This window comes from Cricetulus griseus, chromosome X (genome assembly GCF_003668045.3).
Source record: "Cricetulus griseus strain 17A/GY chromosome X, alternate assembly CriGri-PICRH-1.0, whole genome shotgun sequence".
Lineage (NCBI taxonomy): Eukaryota > Metazoa > Chordata > Mammalia > Rodentia > Cricetidae > Cricetulus > Cricetulus griseus.
The window spans coordinates 123,190,597-123,211,097 of record NC_048604.1 but is presented as its reverse complement, the minus strand read 5'-3'; positions in this window follow the sequence as shown (position 1 = coordinate 123,211,097).

The window sequence follows — 20,501 nt, the reverse complement described above, 5'->3', positions numbered from 1 at the left end:
GTATTCTCTAATTTTGGGAAGAGATACCAACAGGCCTCTAGTGCTTCAAGATCAGCCTATCAAACTGCAAAGATGAACCCTAGATTAAATGAGAGAACCTGTCACAGAAGGAAAGGAGGGAGTGACTGAGGTAGCAACTGGCCATTGACATCTGACCTAACAGTCATGAACTGCAAATGTACAACAGCAAAAAAGAAGGCAAAAATGTGAAAAAAAATGCCCAGACACAATCAGAGAATGAATGAAAGGAAGATAAGAGAATTGGGAAGCATGTTACAGGCATTAAAAATGGAAATTAGTGTCTCCCCATTTTGACATATCAACACAAGATGGTCTTGAGGGAACCAAGAGGGAGTTCAGGACCACAGGACCCAGAGGACCAAGCAACATCTGGAAAACAACAGCCAGGGCCTGTGACTTCTTTACAGTCATGGTGTGGATGAGTTATCAACCTGCTCTCTAGGTTGTGACCTGACTCAGACTCACAACCTCAGGAGCAAGAGAACCTTGACACTCCTGGCACAAATAAGGAGACTCTCCCCTCTCTCCTGCCTGAATGACAGAAGTGACTGTGCATACACTCTGGAGGAGGTGGATGCCCAGCACACCCATAAGGTTCAAGCCATCTCTGTCCTGCAGGAACTGACCCAGCAGGTCCTGATCTTCTTCAGCTCAAAGGACACATCTGCTGCTTGGGAGACAGCTCTCTTAGACACATTCGGCACTGGTCTCCACCAGCAGCTCAGTGACCTGCAAGCCTGTCTGATGCAGCAGGAACCTCCCCTGCATGTCAGATATTTACATTATGATTCATATCAGTAGAGAAATTACAGTTATAAAAAAACCAGCAAAGTGTTTTATGGTTGTGGATCACCCCAACATAAAAAAACTTTATAAAAGGACTTCAAAATGAGGAACCTTGAGAATATCTGGTCTGTGTAGTGAGGTCCAAGACAGTCAGTGCTACATAGAGAGACTTTGTTTTATAAATTTAAAAAAGAACAATGGTAACTTGTGCCTTTAAAGATTGATCTGTCTATTGAAGTGCAAATGTAAATACATTATATCTTAGCTTTTAAATCTCTCCAAGGAGGCATACTAAAAAGTCATGGAAATATATAAATAAACTTTAAATTGTGTACTCTGTTAACAAAAAAAGAACACACACACACACACACACACACACACACACACACACACACACACACACACACACGCCAGATCAATAAACAAAGACAGAATGCACTTAAAAGGATAAATGCCAAATCGATGCTCAATAAGGAAAATGCCCTCCCCTGATAACGAGATTGATGACTAACTTATGTACCATCTTAGAGCCTTCATCCAGCAGCTGATGGAAGAAGAAGCAGACACCCACAGCTAAACACTGAACTGAACTGGAATCCAGTTGCATAGAAGGAGGAGTGATGACCAAAGAGGTCAAGACCACACTGGTGAAACGCACAGAAACAGCTGACCTGAACAAGAGGGAGATTTTGTCCCCCAGACTGATCACTGGGAAACGAGCATGGAACTGATCCAGACCCCATGAATGTGGGTGTCAGAAAGGAGGCCTCAGAAATCTATGGGGCCTCTTGTAGTAGATCAGTACTTATCTTTAGCATAGGAATAGACTTTGGGAGCCCATTTCACATAGAGGGATACTCCCTCAGCCTAGACACATGGGGGAGGGCCTAGGCCCTATCCCAAAGGATATGACAGACTCTGAAGACACCCCCATGGAAGGCCTCACCTTCCCTGGGGAGAAGAAATGGTATTGGATAGATAGGGTGCTAGTGGGAGGCAGGGGAGGAGGGAGAGGGACATGTAAAACAATCTTGTTTCTAATTTAAATAAAAATTATTAAAAATAAATAGAAACATTGAAGAAGACTCAAACTGAAATGAAGATGGAATTGAAAAACCCAATAAACCAACTAGAAAACTCAAAACTTACCAATAGAATGAATCAAGCAGAAGACAGAACATCAGGACTTGAAGAGAAAGTAGAAGCTCTAAACAAAATAAGTAAATAATATGAAAATATGACCAGTTCTTCAACAAGATCATAGAAGAAAACATCTGCAAACTAAGGAAATACACACTCATACAGATAGAAGAACTGTACAGAATACCAAACAGACAAGAGCAGGAAAGAAAATCCCCAGGCCACATCATAACTAAAACACTAAGTATACAGAACAAAGAAAGAATATTGAAAAGAAAAAAAACACAAGTCACATATAGGGGGAAACCTATCAGAATTAACAGCTGATTTCTCAATGGAAACTTTGAAAGCCAGAAGATCCTGGAGCAATACATTCCAAGTCATAAGACTACTATTGACAATCTAGACTAATTTACCCAGAAAACCTCTCCACCACAGTTGAAGGAGAAAGAAAAACTTTTCATAATATGAACACCCTAAAAACATTATATCCTTGGTGTGTCATCTGCACATGAAGAAATCTGTAGTTTCTAAACAGCAAGTAGCCAGGAAGATGTGACATGTAACTTTTGGATTCTTCTTTCTATCAATTGTCACATTCCAGTGTCATGTATGGATAAAGAAAATGAGTCATTTGTTCTGTTCACTAACATTTTGCTTATGCCTTAAAGTAGCTCATAATTTTGACATATATATATATTATATATATAATATATATAATATATATATAATAAATATATATATATAATAAATGAATGTAATGTTAGTACAAAAATATATCCAACAAACTAAACCTAAAGAAAATACAGGAAACAATATTTCATTTTAAGAGTTAAATGAGTGTAGTCAAGAGACTGAAAAGATATGAAGCTGTAATTACTAGAACAAACATGCAACTGAGGATACATAGTAACAACACCAAAAGTCAACAGCACAATTGCTGAAGTGAACACACACTTCTCAGTAATAAATTTAAACTATTAATGACCTCATTTATTCAGTCAAAAGACACGAGCTGGCTGAATGGATCAAGAGACAAATTCATCCATCTATTGTCTACAAGAAACATATCTTAGCTTTAAAGATAACTGTGTATCCTATGTGAACATAATGCAATAAATTTTAAACTTAAAAGCAAACAAATCTCTAGTAAATAAACAAACTCATGGAGAAGAAACCAGTTGATACTGAAGGATAAATGTGTTAAAGAAGAAAGAAATAACATTTATTGGAATTAAATGAAAATAAAAACACAATACAACAAAACCTCTAGTACAGATTAAAGCAGTCCTACAAGAGGAATTTATAGCTCTCAGTGCCTACATTTTATAAAATCAGAAGGAACACAAATAAATGATGCTAATGGAATGAAAAATCTGAGAAAACAAGAGCAAACCAAATCCAAACCATCAGTCCAAGAAATAATGAAAATGAGAGCAGAAATTAATGAAATAGAAACAAAGAAAACAATTCAAGAATCAACAAATCGAGAGCTGGTTCTTTGGTAATATAAACAAGTTTCACAGACCCTTGACCCAACTCACCAAAAGAAAGGAGGGCACAAATGAACAGAATCAGAAATGAACAGGAAAACATTAACGTAAATACCAAAGAAATTTGGGATGTCAAAGGGAATAATTTCATACTCTTTACTCCATTAAGTTGAAAAACCTAAAAGAAATCAACAAATTTCTAGATTCAGTCAAACCAACAAAATTAAAAAGAGAAGAATTCAAAGACCTAAACAAACATAACAAATAAGGAGATTGAAGTAGTAATACAAGCCTTCCAACTAAAGAAAAATCCAAGGCCAAATGGATTCTCAGCAGAATTTTTCCAGGCTTTCAACGATCTACAACCAATCCTTTTTAAACTATTCAAAATATGTATAAACAATGAATGCTCACAAACTCTTTCTATTTAAAGACAAAAATTACATGATCCTCTCAATAGATGCAGAGAAAGCCTTTGACAAAATCCAACATGCTTCATCACAAAAAGTCCTAGAGAAAGTAGGGTTAGAGGAAACATAACGCTACACAATAATAAAAAATAAAACTATATCTAAGAAAACCACAGCCAACATCATCCTAAATAGAGAAAAAAGTAAAAGAAATTCCACTGAAACCAGGAATGAGACAGGACTGTCCACTGTCCCATACCTTTTCTATATGGTGCCCAACGCACTAGTTGGAACAGAAAGAAGGGAAGGAAATTAAAGTAATACAAATAGGAAATGAAAAAGCCAAATTATCCCTATTTGCAGATGACATGATTTTATATATAAAAGATCCCAAAAATTCTGCTTGAAAACTTCTAATAAGCATAAACAATTTCAGTAATAGGTCAGGATGCAGAATCAACTTGCAAAAATCAGTAACTTTTCTATACACCAACAACAAATACACAGAGAAATCCTGGAGTCGCTGCAGAAACCAAGAGAGCAAAAAGGAACTATTGCTGGCACAGGGGAAGAACAGAGAGGAGAAAACAAGATACAAGTGATCTAAAGGGACTATGGGAAATACATGGGGCAGTTTAACTAAGGAGAAGTGAATGAGATAAATACAGGAGAAATGAGGGTAAAATAACAGTAAAGATGGTTGAAAAAGTCATAAGGAATCATATTTTTATCTATCTACTATCTAACTAAAATACCTGTAATGCATTTAAGTCTGCATATACATAAGCATACATAGCTTAAATGAAATTTCTCTGTCTGAGATGGCAAGCCCTCTTCCCACAAGAGCCATAAACTATCTAACAAACCCTCAACACCATTTTCTGATTTTTCAGATTTGTCCAAGAGACTCCTGAAACATTGTAGGGTATTTCTGTTGGCCTTTGTTGCCTTTCAGAGAAGAAAAAGAAGCCCCTGTTGCTGAAGATACCAAGTACTTTGGAAACGGGACCCAGGGAAGCAGAGCTGGAACTTATTTGAAAGCTATCTCTATGAGGAATAGCTTTTATGGTATTGGAATATGTCATGCAAGCTTCAAAAATGGGGAAAGAAACCAATAATCCTACTCAGATATGATGCTTATGAACCACAACAATGACCAGGATGTCATGAAAAGGTGCGGTAGTGGCACGCATACCATGGTGGTAACCAACATCACTCTAATTGGACGTAAGAACACCTCAACCTCAACAAGGGAAAACTCACACCTGATAATGGAATCTTAGCCATCTACAGGGATAAAGGAGTCATGGACCTTGGAAGAAAATCTACAACTGCCACTTTGATAAACAATCATAATCCCTAACTACATTCTAAACATTTGGCCTTATATCCACAGGCAAGTGTAGTTCTTACACTTTATCAAGGAAACTTCTCTTAGAAATGGGGAGAGCATTACTGAGAACTACATCCAATCAAATTTCAGAGTTGTGGAGACCAGTCCCAACTGACCAATCTAAAACATAACTCTTGCACCTAAGATTCAGGGATCATTGTGGAAAGGAAGTTGAAAGATTATAAGAGCTAGAGGAACAAGAAGTTTGCTGGAAAATTGTCTCTCCTAGAAATGTCAGAGGAGCCACACCCATGAAGTTACAACACTATATCTTCCTAAACAAGAACTGAACGAGGACAATACAGTAAACATGCTAACATGGACAGGGGAAACCTAAGGAGGCCTCAACCTTAGACAAACAACTATAGGTAATCAAGGAGGGCAGAGAGCATGAGAAAGAGTCTCCCTTAGGGAAGAGCACACCAATTGGCACAGTCCTGTACCAAATGGGTTATCTCTGAAAACTTATATATAACTAATATTATGTGAACTGAACTTTTTGCATGTAAATATTCAGGAGACAGAGAGAGGGCAGAGTGTACAAAAGACCAATTAGAGAAACTGAGTTCATGAATTTGAGAGAGAAAGTAGATGATACATTGGAGGAGGTAGAGGAGAGAAATCAAATGGGAAAAGTGAAAAAAATGGGGAAGGTGGTATGATTTTTTTATTTCCTCAAAAACTGAAAAATATAATAAAATAAATACAAATAAGTATAATATGCAACAGAATAATACACCTGTGCATTTGACAGTCTTTATGATACAGAAAGAGAAGAGTAAAACACATATAAGTCACTAACAATAAATACTAGAATTTTCAAAGTATCTTCAAAGTTAGGCAAGGAGAAGCAGATTGTCTTGCCACCTTCTCTGTTCAGTCTTTCAAACTTTCAACAAGCTGATTTCTCATGCTCTATAAATTGTTTCTGACAAAACAAAGCATAAGAAAAATAGCCAGAAATAAAAACAATTTCTTTTTTTATTTGAGATACAAACATGATTGAATTACATGACAATACCAGTTCCCTTTTCCCTCCCCTCCTCCCCTACCAGCCCCCCCAACTAAAACCCTACCTATCGCATATCCTTTCTTCTAATCTATACCTGACTCAACCTTTCTGCTCCCTCATGACCTCTGCATCCTTCCTCTTCTTCCCTTCTCATTCTCATAACTCCCTCGCCCCTCTTCCCATGCTCTCAATTTGTTCAGGGGATCATGACCCTTTCCCCTTCTCCAGGGGACAAAGTTTGTCTGTTTTAGGGTCCTCCTTGTTGACTAGTTTCTCTGGCAGTGTATATTGTAGGCTGGTAATCCTTTACTCTATGTTTAAAATCCACATATGAGTGAGTACATATAATGTTTGTCTTTTTGTGATTGGGTTACCTTGCTCAGAATGGTTTCTTTGAGTTCCATCCATTTTTCTGCAAATTTCAAGATTCCATTGTTTTTTTCTGCTGAGTAGTATTCCATTGTGTAAATGTACCACATTTTCTCCATCCAGTCTTCGATGGATGATTTCTCAGATTTGTCCAAGAGATTGAGGGGCATCTAGGCTGCTTCCAGTTTCTGGCTATTACAAATAGTACTGCAATGAACATCATTGAACAGATGTCTTTGTTGTATGAATGTGCTTATTTTGGGTATATGCCTAGGAGTGGAATTGCTGGATCTCATGGTAGACTGATTCCCATTTTCTTGAGGAGTCGCCATACTGATTTCCAAAGTGGTTGTACAAGTTGGCACTCCCACCAGCAGTGGAGAAGTGTTCCCCTTTCTCCACATCCTCTCCAGCATAAACTGTCATTGGTGTTTTTTTATTTTGGCCATTCTGACAGGAGTAAGATGGTATCTCAGAGTTGTTTTGATTTGCATTTCCCTGATGGCTAAGGTTGTTGAACAATTTCTTATGTGTCTTTCAGCCATTTTTGATTCCTCTCTTGGGAATTGTCTATTTAGTTCTAAACCCCACTTATCCCTCATGAACATTGATGCAAAAATTCTCAATAAAATACTGGCAAATCGAATCCAAGAACACATCAGAGAAATCATCCATCACGATCAAGTAGACTTAATCCCAGGGATGCAAGGATGGTTCAACATATGAAAATCCATCAATGTAATCCACCATATAAACAGACTGAGGAAAAAAAACACATGATCTTCTCACTAGATGCCGATAAAGCCTTTGACAAAATCCAACACCCCTTCATGATAAAGGTCTTGGAGAAATCAGGGATAACAGGAACATACCTCAACATAATAAAAACAATATACAGCATGCTGACAGCCAACATAAAATTAAAAGGAGAGAGGCTCAATGCAATTCCTCTAAAATCAGGAACAAGACAAGGCTGCCCACTCTCTCCATACCTCTTCAATATTGTCCTTGAAGTTCTAGCTAGAGCAATAAGACAACAAAAGCAGATCAAGGGAATACAAATCAGAAAGGAAGAAGTCAAACTCTCATTATTTGCAGATGATATGATAGTCTACATAAGTGACCCAAAAAACTTTACCAGGGAACTCCTACAGCTGGTAAACACCTTCAGCAAAATGGCAGGATACAAGATTAACTCCAAAAAAATTAGTAGCCCTATTATATATAGACAGTAAAGGGGCTGAGAAAGAAATCAGAGAAACATCACCCTTTACAATAGCCACAAACAACATAAAATATCTTGGGGTAACTGTCGTTATTTTTTTTTTAAGTTTAAAAATATAAAAAGGCACAAGAAGAGACATGAAAATGGGAGATATAGTAACCGTAGTTTATTACAGGTGGGGGAGGAGAGCAGGAGTGGGAGTGGGAGAGACGAGAGATGCAGAAGAGGAAGAGGGAGAGAGAGAGAGCAGAGAGCAGGGAAGAGGTAAAAGAGAGTAAAAAGAAGAGAGGAGAGTTAGTGGTTGAATACCGGAAACAGAGAAGAAGAGAAAAGAGAAAAGAGAAGAGAAGAGAAGAGAAGAGAAGAGAAGAGAAGAGAAGAGAAGAGAAGAGAAGAGAAGAGAAGAGAAGAGAAGATGAACTGAGAGGGGGAGGGAGAGAGGTACGAGCTTTAAAGGGAAAGCTGAGCATGCGCAGTGTGGCTTCATGCATGTGCAGAGTCCTCATGCAGGTCCGTGATGCATAACGCGTGACATGGCAATGACATAGCATGTCACTGTGCATGCCCCACTCATTGTCAGGGGGTGGGGTCTGTCTCTTAAAGAGGTACAAGCAGGTCAGTATTAATGCCTGAATCTCTCACTGGTTACCATTGCTTTTAGCCAAGCTGATACCACAGTAAGTCACATGCACATTGATCCATCACTTATCTTACCATCCCTCCACCCTGACCTTCTCAATGGCTTGCTAGCCAAGGCCGCTGCAGTGGAGCCTTTCACTTGCCCATGTATTTCGTCACTGAATTAGACAATCAAGGTATGGAGTTTGTTATGCCTTTTTCTAGATGATGGCAATCATGGAGATTTATTTCAGTGCTGATCCTCAGATTGTATTAATTTTTGATGTTTCTGAAATTAGGAAAGTCTCATGATAGAGTCCAAAAGAAGCTTAAGGACAAGGTTAGGAAAGGGTCTTCATATGATTATAAGAAATTTTGTAATATGTTCAAGATACCAGTTGTTCTTATTCTAATTGTTATTACAACTATGGTGATTTAAATAGGAATGGCTCCCATAGACTCATATGTTTGAATGCTTAGTCCATTGTGCATGGCACTATTAGGGAGTGTAGCCTTGTTGGAGGACATGTGGCTTTGTTGGACGAAGTTCATCACTAGGGAATGGGCCTTGAGGTCTCAGAAACTCAACCCAGTTCTCTGCCTCCTGCCTGTGGATCAAGATGTAGAACTCTATTCTTCCTGCCATGATGATAATGTACTAAACCTCTGAAACTGTAAGCTAGCCCAAATTAAATGTTTTTTTATAAGAGTTGTCATGGACATGGTGTCACTTTACAGCAATGGAAACTGATCCACTACCGAGGCCCCACAAATTGCCCAGGTCCCCTCACTGACATCCACGTTCAGGGGGCCTGGGTCAGTCCTATGCTGGTTTCTCAGCTACCAGTCTGGGTTCCATGAGCTCCCCATTGTTCAGGTCAGCTGTTTGTGTGGGTTTCTCCATCATGGTCTTGATCCTTTTGCTCATCTATCCTCCCTCTCTAGAACTGGATTCCAGGAGTTCAGCTCAGTGTTTAGCTGTGGGTGTCTGCTTCTAATTACATCAGCTACTGAATGAAGGCACTAGGATGGCATATAAGGTAGTCATCAATCTCATTATAGGGGAAGGGCATTTAAGGCAGCCTCTCCACTATTGCTTAGATTCTTAGTTGGGGGTCATCCTTGTGGATCTCTGGAAATTTCCCTAGTGCCAGATTTCTCTTTAAACCTATGATGGCTCCCTCTATCAAAGAGTCTCTTTTCTTGCTCTCCTCTATTTTTTGCCTGACTCGATCTTCCTGCTCCCACATGTCCTCCTCTCCTCCCCTTTTCTCCCTTCTTTCTCCTAACTCCCTCTCCTTTCCCCCCATGCTCCCAATTAGCTCAGAAGATCTTGTCCCTTTCCCCTTCTCCTGGGGACCATGTATATCTCTCTTAGGGTCCTCCTTGTTTCCTAGCTTCTCTGGTGGTGTGGATTATAGGCTGGTAATCCTTTGCTCTATGTCTAATATCCATATATGAGTGAGTACATACCATGTTTGTCTTTGTGTGACTGGGTTACCTCACTCAGGATGGCTTCTTCTAGTTCCATCCATTTGCATGCGAATTTCAATATTCCTTTTTTTTTTTCTACTGAGTTGTACTCCATTGTATAAATGTACCACATTTTCTCTATCCATTCTTCAGTGGAGGGGCATCTAGGTTGCTTCCAGGTTCTGGCTATTACAAACAACACTGCTATGAACATAGTTGAATAGATATCCTTGTTGTATGAATGTGCATCTTTTGGGTATATGCCTAAAAGTGGAATTGCTGGATCTTGAGGTAGACTGATTCACATTTTCCTGAGGAACTGCCATACTAATTTCCAAAGTGGCTGTATGAGTTGGCACTCCCACCAGCAATGGAGGAGTGTCCCCCTATCTCTCCATCCTATTCAGCATAGACTGTCATTGGTGTTTTTGATTTTAGCCATTCTGACAGGAGCAAGATGGTATTTCAGAGTTGTTTTGATTTACATTTCCCTGATGGCTAATGATGTTGAGCTCTTTCTTATGTGTCTTTCAGCCATTTTAGATTCCTCTATTGGGAATTCTCTATTTAGTTCTGTACCCCACTTTTTAATTGGATTATTTGGTGTTTTGTTGACTAGCTTCCTGCATTCTTTGTATATTTTGGAGATCAGCCCTCTGTCAGATATGGGGTTGGTGAATATCTTTTCCCATTATGTGGGCTGCCATTTTGTCTTGTTGACTGTGTCCTTTGCCTTACAGAAAGAAGCTTCTTTGTTTCAGGAGGTCCCATTTATTAATTGTCAATCTCAGTGTCTGTGCTACTGGTGTTATGTTCAGGAAGTGGTCTCCTGTACCAATTTGTTCAAGGGTACCACCTACTTTCTCTTCTAAGAGATTCAGTGTGGCTGGATTTATATTAAGGTCTTTGATCCACTTGGACTTGAGTTTTGTGCATGGTGATAGATATGGAGCTATCTGCATTCTTCTACATGCCAGCATCCAGTTATGCCAGCACCATTTGTTGATGATGCTTTCTTTTTTCCATTGTATAATTTTAGCTTCTTTGTCAAAAATCAGGTGTGCATAGGTGTGTGGGTTAATATCAGGGTTTTCAATTTGATTCCATTGGTCTACCTGTCTATTTTTGTGCCAATACCAAGCTGTTTTCAGGACTATAGCTCTATAATGGAGCTTGAAGTCAGGAATGGTGATGCCTCAGGAAATCTAGAGACCATTCTTGTGTTATTTTGGTTAGGAATGTGACTGCTTTTTGTCTTTGCCCAAAAAGTCTGCCTCAGGCTGAATTGAAGAGTTTTGGACCAGCTGCATTGACATAATAAATTTCAAAGCAGCCTAGTATTGTTATTAGTGTAGTTATTAGTGTTCACTCTTATGAAGAGCTGTAATGAAAAGGAGCAAACTTAGAAAAGAAAAATACAAAATGTACAAGTTGAAGAGAAAAGGAGCACCAGGAAGTGGAACACACAGGAGCTAAATCCTGTGTTTAATGAGATAAACAGATTAAAGAAAAGCCTGATATTAGATGAAATAAAGATAATAGGGGCCTTAGAACAAGACTCCACTCAGCTAATCTTCCAACTTGTAAAAAGATATTAAAGAAAAGTTTAAGTACAGGCAGGGTAGTACACACCTTTAATTCCAGTACTAAGAAGGCAGAATCAGGATATCAATGAGCTAAAGGCCAACCTGGTCTATAGAGCAAGTTTCAGGACCGCCACATTTGGGCAGTAAAGGAAACTATGAAATACAGAAAGTGGGTGAAGATATAATTGGACAAGGGAACGATGTTCCAGCCCCAGCAAGCAGCAGTACTTGGTGGCTTTGGCCATGTGGTTCTGGCTTTCGAGTCCAGGATATAAGAAAAGTGTTATGGAATCTCCCTCCTCTACTAAGGAAAGTCGCTGAAGCCAGGCATGTGTCAGGGGTGTCCCTGAATGGAGGCCCAGAGCAGTCATTGCATAAACCTGTGAAGTTGAATCCTGGGTTACCTTGGAGACCCTAAGACAATGGAGATGACAGTCATGGGATACCTGACAAAGAGAGTTGCTAACAGCCCAAGAGAAGTATGTTGCAGTCAACAAAACTGAAAGGAATTGGAGATCTGAAGAGCAGTTTGGCATCAGACATGGAGATACAGAGTTTGAAGTTTGCCGGTTTGGTTTTCCTTGCTATGCTCCCTTTACACCCTTTTGGAGCAGTGATGCCTGTGCCATTTTATGTTGGAAATATGTGATCTGTTTTTTCCTTTGATTTTACAGAGAATTACAGTTAAGAGATTGCGTGATTCCTAAAAGAGACTTTGAACTTTGTACTTTTAAACAAGTTTGAGACTATTATAGACAATAGGGACTTTTGAAGTTGGACTGAATGCATTTCTGCATCGTTATGGATACATGCCTATGGAGGCCAGGAGTGGAATGTGGTGGTTTGAGCAGGAATAGCTGCCATAGACTTACGTGTCTTAGTGCTTGGTCCATAGGGCATGGGCTTTGTTGGAGGAAGTGTGTCACTGGGAACAGGTTTTGAGGTTTCATGCCAGTGTCTCTCTCTTCCTGATACCAGTAGATCCAGATGCAGAGCTCTCAGCTCCTTCTCCAGCACCATATCTGCCTGCATGCTGCCATGCTTCCTGCCATGATGATAATGGACTAACCCTCTGAAACTGCAAGTCAGCCCCACTTAAATGTATTCCTTTATAAGAATTGCTGTGGTCATGGTGTCTCTTCATGGCAATTTAGAAACCCTAAGACAACAAACATATATTAAATTTGAATCTTGAACTTTTACTTAGCTTGAGGTAGCATATGGTAGAAACTACTCTGAATGTTATAGGCAAAACAGAACAAAAAATTTCCCTACTCTGGTGAAGCATCCACAGGAAGAGCTATTTCTAGAGAATCTGTCAGGGGTCTGTATGATGTTTGAGCAAAGATCTTTAACTGCTGGTGACAAATAACTCAATTGGGGGAATAGAAGTAGTTCTAAACAAGTTATGTATGGAGGAAGACCTATTTTCTTCTGTATGGATGAAGCATTTGGAGGCAGTAACCTATACTTTTATTTCTTTTTCTTTTTGTGCTTTGCCTTTTTGTTGAAATATGTTTGTGATTTTGTGTTAGGGTTTTATTTGGAGTTTTTATTGTCTTACAAAATAACAGGCTTCCTTATAGCATTTCATACATACTTAGTTCGAGGTAACTTCCTCAACCCCAAGTCTCTTCAGTTCTCCTTTTCCCACTGAACCTTTCTACCCCTAGTGTTCCCTTTCCACATTTCATGAGTTCTATTCTGTCTTCCCCAGCATGCTCCTTTAAAGCCCCTTTCTCACATCTTACTAGCCTTCTTCTAGTTTTGGAGCCTTCACATACACTCTGACCTCAATACATACACACATTTATCAGTTAGAAGCTAGGAACCACATTTGGGAGATACCATGTAGTATTTGTCTTTCTGAATCTGGGTCACCTAGCTTGATATAACATTTGCTAGATCTATGCATTTACCACAGAATTCCATTTCATTTTTATTTACAACTGAATAAAACTTCACTTTCTATGTGTAGTGTATTTTAATTATAAATTTGCCAGTTGATGAACATCTAATCTGATTCTATTTCCAAGCTGCTATGAGTAAACAGCTATGAACATGCGTTGTGTGACACCATTTCTGGGAAGACGTGAGCAAATGTCTACTCACCCCAGATAAGAAACTAACGGACCAAAGTATATTTACCAAAGCATAATTTAGTAAACCAGTGAATTGTACTGGAGTCACTTATAAGTATATGGGTGAAGGCTTGCTTACAGGAGTGGAAATGACTCAAAGAAAGCTACACCACCAAAGAAAGCCGCCCCCCAGCATGGGTGACAGCTCATGAAAGCTGGATACCCAGAGCACACTGCAGCTCAATTGTTCTGAGATTCTTCCAGGCAGTTCAGTTAGTTTTCATTTTTTCTAGGCTACATGGCTGCTCTGTGTTTCTTCTGGGACACTGGTCTAAGCCTGTTATCAGCAGCTCAGTTAGTCTGAGAGTGACTCTCAGTACTCTTTCCTGCTTACATACTCTTAGGAAGGGAAGGACCTCATGAATCTGCTTCAAGAACTTCCTAAAGCCATTTTGAGTTGTTTGATTTCTATGTGAATAAGGTTTCCTGCAGGACATGATGCTTTATCTCTCCTCTAACATCCTGTGTCTCAAAGAGCTTGTCTCCAGAATGGCAAGTTTTGCTTTCAGAGAAAACTTATATGCAACGTTGAAGAGTAAGTATCTGCAGTAAGACAGAGTCCTTTGGTTATGTGTGCCTAGGAGCAGTATACCTGATTCATATGATATTTCTAGGTTCAGCCTTTTGAGGAATATCTACACTGTCTTTCATTGCTGTGTCACTTGCTTGCACTCTCTCCAGCAGTAAATAAGGGTACCTCTTTCCCAAAATCCTTGCCAGAATTTGTTGTCATAATTCTTGAGGATAGCCATTCTGACTGAGGGGAGATAGATCTCCAAATAGTTTTAACTTTAATTTCCCTGATAACTAAATGCTGAACAAGTTTAAAAGTACTTATTAACCTTTTCTGTTTCTTCTTTGGAGAACTTTCCGTTCAATTCATTAGCCCATTTATTAACTGCCAGGTGTGTGTGTGTGTGTGTGTGTGTGTGTGTGTGTGTGTGTGTGTGTGTGTGTGTGTTAATTTCTGTACTTCTTTATATATTCTAGATATTATCACCCTGCTTGAAGTATAACTGGAAAAGGTTTCCTTCCATTCTGTGGGCTTTTTACCTGGCTAATAGTTTCCTTTGCTGGGCAGACACTTAACATTTCATTGCCCTAATTGTTACTTCTAAGAGTCATTGCTTTTGCTATTCAGAAAGTTCTCTGTTCAGAGAGTTCTTAACTATACCTATGTCTTTAAGTATACTTCTTGTATTTACCTCTAGCTGTTGCATATCTCATCTTAAATTAGTCTTTGATGCATTTTTTGTTGAATTTTGTGCACACTAATAAGAAATGGGGATCTAATTTCATTCTTCCGCCGGTAGATGTCCAGTTTTCCCAGAACTATTTGTTGAATAAGATGGGTTTTTTTCCAGAGTACTTTTTTTCAACACCTTTGTCAAATGTTAGGTATCCATATTTTTGTGCATTCATTTCTGGCTCTCTAGTCTGTTCCATCAGTCTACCTGCCTGTTTTTTGCTGGGATTACAGGCACACACCACTGTGCCTGGTGTTTTCACATGAATGCTAAAGTCCAAACACATATCTTCACTCCTACACAGCAAACATTTTACTGACTGAGCCAACTCCCCAGCCATTTATCTTGTTTCCAATCCAGCCAGTCTGTGTCTTTCTGTTATTGTGTTGAGGACATTTACATTTAAGGTTAGCACTGAAAAGGATTTGATTTTGCTTGGTGATGTTCTGTTTGGCTGAATTGTATTTCTGCTCCCCTTCCCTATTGATTTTGGGAATTGTGGTCATTTAAATGAGAAATGTCCCCCATTAGGTCAGTTATTTGAACACTTGGTTCTGAGTTGGTGGTGCTATTTATGGAGGTTTAGGTGGTGGAACCTTGCTGGAGGAACTGTGTCACTAGGCAAAGAGGAAACTTTGAGATTAAACACACACACACACACACACACACACACACACACACACACACACACACACACACGATGGGGGAAGTGCTTCTGTGTATGTGTTTCTTATTGGATGCCAAATAAAATACTGTTTGGCCAATGAGGCAGCAAGTTAGGAGGGACTAGGAGTCAAGGAGGATTCTGGGAAATGTAGTAAAGAAGTGGTGATCGAGACAGGAAGTGACATAGCAGGGAGACTCATATAAAAGCAAGGGCAAGAAGGAAGGTTCCCTTCTCTCTTCCTCCTGGTCTCTGCTCTGGAGTCGCCATGTGGTCTGCCAGCAAGAGAGGGCGCCAGTGGAAGGCATCCTCCATAAGATAAGTCTTATAAAATATATAGATTTATGATAATTAAGACTGAGCTAGCAGATGAAAAATCCTAGTCATTGGCCAAGCAGCATTTGTACCTAATATAAGTCTCTGTGTGATACTTGGGACCATAACGTGGCAGTGAGTGGAACTTGGATGGCCTGTCGGAAAGCGCTAATGTGGCAGTAGGACTCGGGTGGCTTGGAGTAAAGACGTATTGTAACACACACACCTTCAATATGTCCTTTCTGCTTCGTGGTTGCATCTTCCTGCTCCTTCCATGATGCCTGCCACTTGTTGCCATGCTTCCCCACTATGATGGATTTTTATTTCTCTTGAACCATAATCCCACATAAACTCTTCTATAAGCTGCCTTAATCATGGTGTTTTATCACAGTGACAAAGGGGCAACTAATACAGGATTGTTTTTCTTTTCTGTGTTAAGTAATACTGATCATTCCTCAGTTCTTCTTTGTTCAGGTGTTCTTTACATAGAATATATATTCTCATGTATTCTCAAAGATGAGGCTGTCTTCTTCCCTTTGTATAGAATCCCTTTAATAATCTCCTGCAGTGTTAGCTTGGTTATAGTGAATTGCCTTAATTTGTTTTTTGTTGAAATATCCTTATTTATCCATCAATTTTGAAAGATAACTTTGATGGTTATAGAAATCTTTTTGGTAGTTACTTACTTTAAGTATATCATTTCATGCATTTCTGGCTTTGGGGGCCACTAATGCAAGCTCTGGTTACTCTGATATTCCTGCCACCGTATGGGAGCTGATGTTTTTCCTTTACATATATTACTACTTTTCTTTTACTTTGTAGTTTTTACATTTTGAGTATGATACATAGTGGAGAAGTTCTTCTCCTGTCATATCTATTTGGATTTCAAAGTGCCTCTTGTGTTTGGGTGTTAACTTCTTTAAGTGTGAGACATTTTTAACCATAATTAAATAACTTGTCTATTCATTTTTTTCTTTACCCCAGATCCTCCTCCTACCCCATGATTCTTAGATGTAGTCTCTTGAATGTATCTCAGACTTGGAAGTTGAAGATATATTCATTAATTTTTGGTTTATCTGTCTCTGAGTATATTATTATCTTGACTTTGTAATCTCTCCTTAAAATAATTCTTCTACATGTTCTTGTCTGTTGTTGGTGCTTTCTGATGCAGGTTTTCTTTTTTTGTTTTGTTTGTTTTTTATTTACATCCCAATCAAAGTTTCCCCTCCCTTTCCTCTTCCCAGTTCATCCCCTCTCCCCTCCCCACCTCCTGCACCATCTACTCCTCCTCCATTGTTTCTCTTCAGATACAGGCAGGCCTCCTATGTATATCAGCCAGCCATAATATATCAAGTTGCAGTAAGACTAAGCACCTCCTCTTCTATTAAGGCTGGATGCAGCAATCTTGTAAGAGGAATGGATCCCCAAAGCAGGCAACAGAGTCAGAGACAGTCCCTGCTCTCACTGTTAGGAGTCCCATATGAAGACCAAGCTACACAATTGTAACATATATGCAGCAGGCCTAGGTCAGTCTCATGCAGGTTCCCTGGTTGTTAGTTCAGTCTCTGTGAGCCCTAGGAGCCCAGGTTGGTTGGTTTTGTAGTTTTCCTTGTGGTGCCTTTGACAGCACAGGTTCCTACAATCTTTCATCCCCTTGTTTAGTAGGATTCTTGGGGTTCACCTTATGTTTGTCTATGGGTCTCTGTATCTGTTTCCATCAGTTGTTGGATGAAGCCTCTCTGATGACCACTAAGCTAGGCACCAATCTATAAGTATAGCAGAATATTTTAGGCATCATTTTATTGATTTTTGCCACATATGGTTCTATCCTAGGTCTCTGGCATATCCAGCCTCTGGGTCCTGGCCCTCCAGGCAGTTCAGGGATGGGCTCCCTCTCGTGGTATGGGTCTCAAGCTCAACCAGTTGTTGGTTGGTCATTCCCACAATTACGTGTCATCTTTATTTACCCTGGTACATCTTGTAGGCAGGACAAATTTTGGCTGGGTTGCTGTCCCAGTCCCTCCCCTAGAAGTCTTGCCTGGTTACAGGACATGACCACTTCAGGGTCCACATCACCTATTGCTAGGAGTCTTAGCTAGGATCACTCTCATAGATTCCTGGGAGTTTCCATTGCTCTGTGTTTCTAGCTCATCCCAGAGATGCCAGCAGATTCCAGTTGTCTCTTCCAGTGCTCTCTCCCTACAACCTAATCCATCCTGTTCCATATCCATCATCCTTCTAGGCCCCTCCTCCTGTCTACTGGAAATATCCATTCTATTTCCCATTCATAGTGAGATTTATGCATCCCCCTCCCTTAAGCTCTCCTTGTTACTAAACTTCACTTGGTCTGTGTGTTGTAGCATGGTTGTCCTTTATATTGTGGCTAATATTCACTTATGAGTGCATACCATGTTTTGTAGGGTTTTTGCTCTTTTCTCTTTTGGGGGCCCAACAACCAGATTCCAAATAAATATATGAGATGTATTCTTACTTATGCATGCCCAGTCTTAGTTTGGCTTGTTTCTAGCCAGCTTTCCTTAACTTAAATTATCCCATCTACCTTTTGCCTCTGGGTTTTACCTTTCTCTAATTCTATATATCTTTTCTTTCTTTCTTATTCCATGTCTGGTTGTGTGGCTCAGTAGCTGGTCCCTGGCATCCTCCTCTCCTTCTCCTCTTCTTACTCCTCGAATTCTTCCTCCCAGATTTAACATTTTTATTCTCACTGCCTGTCAGCCCAACCTATCCTTTCTCCTGTGTAGCTACTAGAAATTCAGATCTTTATTAGACCAATTAGGTGTTTAGACAGGCAAAGGAACACAGCTTCACAGAGTTAAACAAATGCAATATAAATGAATGCCACACACCTTTGCATCATTAAACTAATGTTCCACAGCATAAACAAATGTAACACATCTTCAACTAATATTCCACAAAAATGTTTGTCTTTCTGGGTCTGGGTTACCTCACTCAAGATGATTTTTTCTGGCTCCATCAATTTTCCAGCAAATTTCTTGATGTCAATGTTTTTAGCAGTTGAGTAATATCCAAGTGTGTAAATGTACCATGATTTTTTTATCCATTCTTCAGTTGAGGGGCATCTAGGTTATTTCCAGTTCCTGGCTACTATGAATAAAGCTGTTATGAACATAGTTGAACAAGTTCCCCTGTGCTATGAACAGAAGTGAGTAGGTATCCTTGTGGTATGTTAGGGTATCCTTTGGGTATATGCCCAGGAGTAGTATAGCTGGGTCTTGAGGTAGATTGATTACCAATTTTCTGAGAAACTGCCATGCTGATTTGCAAAGCGACTGTATAACTTTGCACTCCTACCAGTAGGGGAGTGTTCCCTTGCTCCCCATCTTCTCCAGCATGAGCTGTTACTTGTGTTTTTATCTTAGCCATTCTTACAAGTATACAATGGAATCTCAGTTGTCATTTTGACATGCATTTCATGATGCCTAAGGATGTTCAACAATTATTTAAGTGATTCTCAGCCATTTGAATTTCTTCTGTTGAGAATTCTGTTTACATCTATACCCCATTTTTAATTGGATTTTTTTGGAATTTTTGATGTATAGTTTCTTGAGTACTTTATATATTTTGGATATTAGCCCTCTGTCAGATGTGGGTTTAGTAAAGATCTTTTCCATTCTGTGGGATGTCATTTTTGTCCTTTTGACAATGTCCATTGCTTTACAGAAGCCTTTCAGTTTTATGAGGTCTTCCCATTTGTTACTTGATGATCTTAGTCTCCTGTAACAGTGCATTCAAGGCTAATTCCCACTTTATCTTCTATCAGATTCAGTGTTATCTCATTTTATGATGAGCTCTTTGATCCACTTGGACTTGAGTTTTATGCAGGGTGATAGATATGGATCTATTTGCATTCTTCTATATGCTGACATCCAGTTAGACTAGCACCATTTGTTGAAGATGCTTTCTTTTTTTTCACTGTATAATTTTGGCTTCTGTATCAAAAATTAAGTGACCATAGGTGAGTGGATTTACTTCTGGGTTTTCCATTTGATTCCATTTATAACCCTGTCTGTTATTATGCTAATACCATGCAATGTTTATTACTTTTGCTCCATAGTAGAGCTTGAGATCGGGGATGGTGATACCTCCAGAAGTTCTTTTATTGTACAGAATTGTTTTAACTATATTGGGTTTTTTGTTTTTCCATATGAAGTTAAATACTATTGTTTCAAGTTCTATGAAGAATTGTGTTGAGATTTAGATGGGGATTATATTGAAAGCGTAGATTGTTTTTGGTAAGATTGCCATTTTTGATACGTTGATCTTACCTATCCAAGAGCATGGGAGATCGTTCCATCTTCTGATATCTTCTCTAATTTCTTCCTAAAAAGACTTAAAGTTTTTGTAGCAAAGATCTTTCACTTGCTTGGCCAGGATTGCACCAAGATATTTTATAGTATTTGTGGCTATTATGAAGGTTGTTGCTTCACTGATTTCTTTCTCAGCCCATTTATCATTTGTATATAGAAGGGCAACTGATTTTTTTTTTAGTTTATTTGATATACAGCCATTTTGCTGAAAGTGTTTAACAGCTGTAGGAGTTCCCTGGTAAAATTTTTGTGGTCATTT